The sequence below is a fragment of the Mytilus trossulus genome, chromosome 9, assembly GCF_036588685.1.
Source record: "Mytilus trossulus isolate FHL-02 chromosome 9, PNRI_Mtr1.1.1.hap1, whole genome shotgun sequence".
Taxonomy (NCBI): Eukaryota; Metazoa; Mollusca; class Bivalvia; order Mytilida; family Mytilidae; genus Mytilus; species Mytilus trossulus.
Window position 1 is genome coordinate 75,660,265 of NC_086381.1, and position 6,000 is coordinate 75,666,264.

Genomic DNA, 6,000 nt, shown 5'->3' on the forward strand with positions numbered 1-6,000 from the left:
CTATAACTGAAGAAACACAGACCATACCAAGTCGAAAGAAAAACAAAATACGAAAAAAGTAAACAACACAACAGTCTATACAAAACAATGCAAAATGGGTTTTTAACCGGATTTTTGTGACAAAAATGTCGGTTATTGATTTGGGGATGTACGGCGGGCGGCCGGGCGGTCGGTCGGGCGGGCGGCAATCAAATGCTGTCCGTGCATTAACTCATGAACCGTTCAACCAAAGCTTTTTAAATTTCCATATGTTGTTACTGACAACTAAATGAAGGTCAAGTTTAATAATGGCGATTTTGACTTTTACCGTTCAGGAGTTATGGTTCTTGAAAGATTGAAAAATGGAGTTTCCAGTCGTGTCCGTGCATTTACGCATGAACTGTTCTACCAAAGCTTTCCAAATTTTGATATGTTGTTACTGATAACAAAATAGAGGTCAAGTTTAATAATGACGATTTTGACTTTTACTGTTCAGGAGTTATGGTTCTTGAAAGATTGTAAAATGCATTTTCTATTTACGTTGTTGCATTTACTCATGAACCATTCAATCTAAGCTTTTCAAATTTTAATATGTTGATACTGATGACAAAATTGAGGTCAAATTTGATATTGACAATTTTCACTTTCACCATTCATCAGTAATGGTTCTTGTGATATTGCCAGGACACAAATAAATATTAATAAACCCGGTTTGCTGTCGTTGTGACAGCCTCTTGTTTGAAAATAAAATAAAAGAGCAACATGGTAACTCAAAAATAAACTGGAACGATCGCAAGTGCTCAGGAAAAGGGCAACAAGATAACAAAACACGGGAATGATCGGAGGTGCTCAGGAAGGGTAAGTCGTACCTGCTTCCCTATTGTCAACGTGTATCGATATAAGACACTAATTAAGAACTAAAATTTAGAGCAAATTACAAAATTTTCAAAAAATATTGTAGAACTTTGCAACTTGGAAATACATAATACAAAATGATGCAACAGTCACCAACTTTAACAATATTTTAATGATATCAACAAGGACCAATTAAAGCTTTTGTATTAGGGAAGAAAAGTCGACCCCGTAAGTGAAATACAAACTGACAACGCCAAGGCAAAAACAAATGATAAATAAATGAGAACAACGACCTACAAAAGACAAAAATAAAATAGAGACTGAGCAAAACACAAACTGTCTTCTCTTAACACACAAGGCCGAACGGAACCAACATGTCTTTCATCATTCTCAGTAAGGAGTGTACTTTAAAAAAAAATATTTTCGATTAGGACGCGAAAGATACCAGAGGGTCATTCAAACTCATAAGTCGACAATAAACTGACACCGCCATGGCAAAAAAATGAAATAAAGATCAACAGACAAACAATAGTACACAAAACATAACATAAAAATTAAGGACTGAGTAACATGAACCCCATCAAAAATTGGGGGTGATCACAGGTGCTCCGGACGGGTAAGCAGATCCTGTTCCACGTTTGGCACTCGTCGTGTTAGTAGAAGGCATGTCACTGTCTTCTATCTTGGTTTATTACCTGCAGAAAATCTCCCGGTAATAAAAGTGAAGATGGGTGAATATATACATATATTACTAATTCGTATATTTTAACAAATTTGATTCGTTTAGGGAAATGCACATGTTAAACTATATTTTCGAAGGTAGAGAAAAACGGCGGATAGCAAAAAGCATATTGCACAGAGCATATTGCACGGTTATTTTTAGAAAATCTAAACCCGATCTACTTTGTGACGTCATGTAATGAATTTCAACGTTTTGAAACAAATGATATTTGTGATCGATTATTTGACGAAAAAAATTTCATATACATAAGATGTCAAACAAACAAAAAAAGTATATAAAATAACAACTAATATGTTGTTATTGTCAAGGAGACAATATGATATATATAAAATTCAAACAAAATCAAATGACGATTTTGATACAAATATGCACAATGGTCTGAAATTAATAATATAACAAATATAGCCTTTCTATGGGGTCAATACAGGATATATCGACCCAAAGAAGTATATCGACCTCGGACTTCGTCCTCAGTCAATATACTTCTTTCAGATCAATATATCCTTGTATCGACCTCATACAAAGGCTATATTTGTATAATATCATCTTGTCGGCTAATTAGCACATAGGTAGTTTTCAGTATTATAAACTGAAATATAGCCAAATTGACAGCAAATCAAATTACCAACAAAAAATCTTGAATTACGTAGGAAGCAAGAAACAAATAAGCTGCGGGGCAGCACTCCTTGGAATGTGAAGGCATTACAATTTACAAATCAATTTGTGTCTCTAACACACACTAGCAATTAATACAATTTTGACCAAAGGAGGCCATGACTTGAACTTTGAAAGAGATTTCTATACTCGGGCTTCTTCAGTCCTAAAAGATGTCCCAGTCAAAAGCAGTTCTAAGTCTATACCAATGTATTCCTGCGTCTTAAATACCAAATTTATAACTGGTTAGTTTTTATATTTGTTTGTAAGAAAAAATAAAGGATGTCTCTAACTCACTGTTACTTAATTTGTATTCTTGTGATTATATACAGCCCTACTTGTAACATAGTTCTGATTTATGTTAAGGTTGTCCTTCCTGTACATTTATGGGTAGAATCTTAAAATTTGCCGACATATGTCAATATTGCAGTATTGATCCAGTATATGTATTTATGTACGTGATATGATGCTTGGAAATATATCAACATGATTACAATGTTATTATTATCATTGATTTGTTCATAACTACAGGTATAGTGATATTGAGAATGGAAATGGGGTATGTGTCAAAGAGACAACAAACCGATCTAAGAGCATAACAACCTAAGGCCACCAATGGGTCTTCAACACAGCAAGAAAATCCCTCACCCGTTTATAAAACTTTGAATTAATCGTCATATAAGAATTTTTTTAGCCAGGAATTGAACTAAGTATATTAGCTGTTTTTGACAAAACCTTACAGAAATTGTTATTCTTCAATGCTCTTCCACTTCGTACTTTTTTTTGCCTTATTAACTTTTTTGATCGAGCGTTACTAAAGAGTTTTTTGTAGACAAAAACGTGTCTGGCGTACAAAATTTGAATCCTGGTATCTATGATAATTTTATTGATATAAGATCCTGCGAATTTTTCTTTTAGAATGAAGAGATTTTAGAAAATGGCTTAGTAGTGAACAGGTTTTTTAATAGGTTAGTCCTACCTCTTTCATTTGAAGGGAATACTAACACCTTACAATTTTGACCAATTATTTCCGTCTGATACAAAGCATTTTTTCACAAAAGCGAATAAAGCATTAATATGTTTTAAAACAAATATTGGTCCAAGTATAGGGCCTTGATGTACCTTTCGTTTCATATATGCGCTATGCACCCGAGACAATTGTACATACTTCTCGGATACCGTTTTGACAAATTTAGGGCATGAATGTTTCCTGTTTGTAAGATTAATGGATTATTATGTAATAATGTTGATTTTGATATATCATATTCTTGTTACCTTACGATCCTTTCCGAACAAAAAGGGCCTCAGTGGCCGAGTGGTCCAAGTATTCAAACTACTAAAGCACTAGCCAATCAGCACTGAAATTGGGAGTTCGAATCCCGCACGTACCAGGTGCGCTCGACTCAAATCTTAATTGACTAGGATCGTCAGTTTTCCTACCGAAGGTCGGTGATTTTCTCCGGACACTTCGGCTTCTTCCACCAATAAAAACGGACCGCCACGAAATAGCACAATAGTGGCGTTAAACACCGATCAATAAATCAATCAATCACGTATAAAAGCTTTATATTACTTGTCCAGATTTTTCTGGTTTAAATGATCATATAGCATATATCATATAAAAACATTTTTTGAAATTCTTAAAGGAAACTTCATAACTTTTGTAGTTCGAAGCAATCCTATAGGTATTAGACAAGGGACCACAGTTATCGTCTACATATAGTCCCTACATAGTGTGGACAGTGTACGCCAAAGATATAGCCTTTTAGGATGTTTCAACTTTTATGCATAAATGGTATGCTAAATGTCTACCCGATAGTTATTCATGTTTTGGTGTTTATGTTTCTTGATTTATAGATTAGGTGTGAACTCAAAACCTCGCGAAAAATAGATTCATTAACAAATTGTACAGCATGTGTTGTATTTTTTGTCCTGCTCTAACGGTCTGTTTGAAGCACGTGCAATTTGAGTAGAACTCCATGTACATAGATATTGAAACCCTTTATAAAACTTTCACTTAATCTGTATAAAAATATTCAACAATGATTGATTAACCTGATTCATTTCATATGCACTACCTTTGTACCTACAAAGAATTGACCATGTGACCTGGATTTTTTTCCTGAAGACTTTTGAGTTTGGTTTTATTATCGATCAACAATTTTGTTTGTTATGAGATAGTCCAGTAGCTCAAAATACGATCTGAGGAATAACGGAAAAGTAATTAGATTATTTGTTACGTTAACGGTATTGAAAAATGAGCGTTTCACACCTACAGTATTGGAAAAGGGGCACTTTAGCTAACATTATTAGAAAAAAGAAGGCACTCGAAAGACAAAACACAGAAGCAAAATATAAAGACAAAAATACAAAAAAAGAAATGACCTTAGGGCAATAAAACAATGGCGGGATGTATAAATAACGAGCCACGCCAAAAGGATATTACCAAAAATGGAATAAACAGTAAAGGTTGAAAATAAACAAAGACAAATAAAAAGAACACTATAACACGTAATTAAAGTGATAAACAACATCAGTACATACAATATGTACTTCAAGATCATCATGTATTATTTGTGAAGTTGATGCAGAATATTCATCAATTAGGTCTTGGTATCTTCCAATGATTTTTTTTTAAAGGACAAAACATTCTTTGGCATAACCCTGAGAGCGAAAGATACCAGAGGGACATTCAAACTCATAAGTCGAAAATAAACTGACAAAGCCATGGCAAACAAAAAGAAAAAAAAACCAGACAAACAACAGTATATAAAACACAACATAGGAAACTAAAGACTGAGGAACACGAACCCCACCAAAAACTGGTGGTGATCTCATTTTCTTGTTAGATACTGGTGACGTTTTATAAAGTCTGAATATCAGAATGTATCAACTGCAAGCTCTTTGTCAATATGCCATTTTGTTTTTTCTCTGTTGTCATATTTGTTTATTTCATACTGATTAAGATTATTACACAATGTTGACTGCAGTACCCCTATTTTTTACATGTTAACAGATTATGTCTGTTTGTTTTGTTCACACATTGTGGTCAATATAATGAAATGTTATGCGACTCTCATATACTTAGTAAGTGAGAGATTAAGCTATCGATAAAACCAGGTTCAATCCACCATTTTCTACATAAGGAAATGCCTATAACAAGTCCGGAATATGACATTTGTTTTCATTCCTTTGATGTGTTTTATCTTTTGAGTTTGCCATTTGATAAGGGACTTTCCGTGATGAATTTTCCTTGGAGTTCGGTATTTTTTGTTATTTTACTTTTTGCTGCCAAGGTTTTTATTTTTTCAGAAACCTTTTGCAAGACATCAATGATATTTTGATACCAGGGAAAATCGAAATTTTTTTACCAGGAAAAGACTTTCATTAACATTGATTTTGGTAATGATTAAATGATATTTCTCCGATATTTATAACAAATGATGTGAGGCAACATTATGTCAGTGTGACCTTATATGCATACCTGAGGTCTGATTTATTTCTCAGCAAACAATTTGAATATATCTTATAAAGAGCGAATATTATTTTGACTCAAACACTAATAAACCAGTCCGAGATTGTTCAAGCGTCTGTGTGTGGCTCATTTTACGACTGGCTGGGCCTTTCAGACGCCGGAGCAATATCGGACTATACTCGGTGCCTTATTTGTTATGAACTCCTCTTTGATGAGTGTCTTGGTCTTTTTGCATGGTGTTTGCTTTTAATATCATAATTAAAAATATTCAAGAATCCTTCGAAATGAAGAGCGG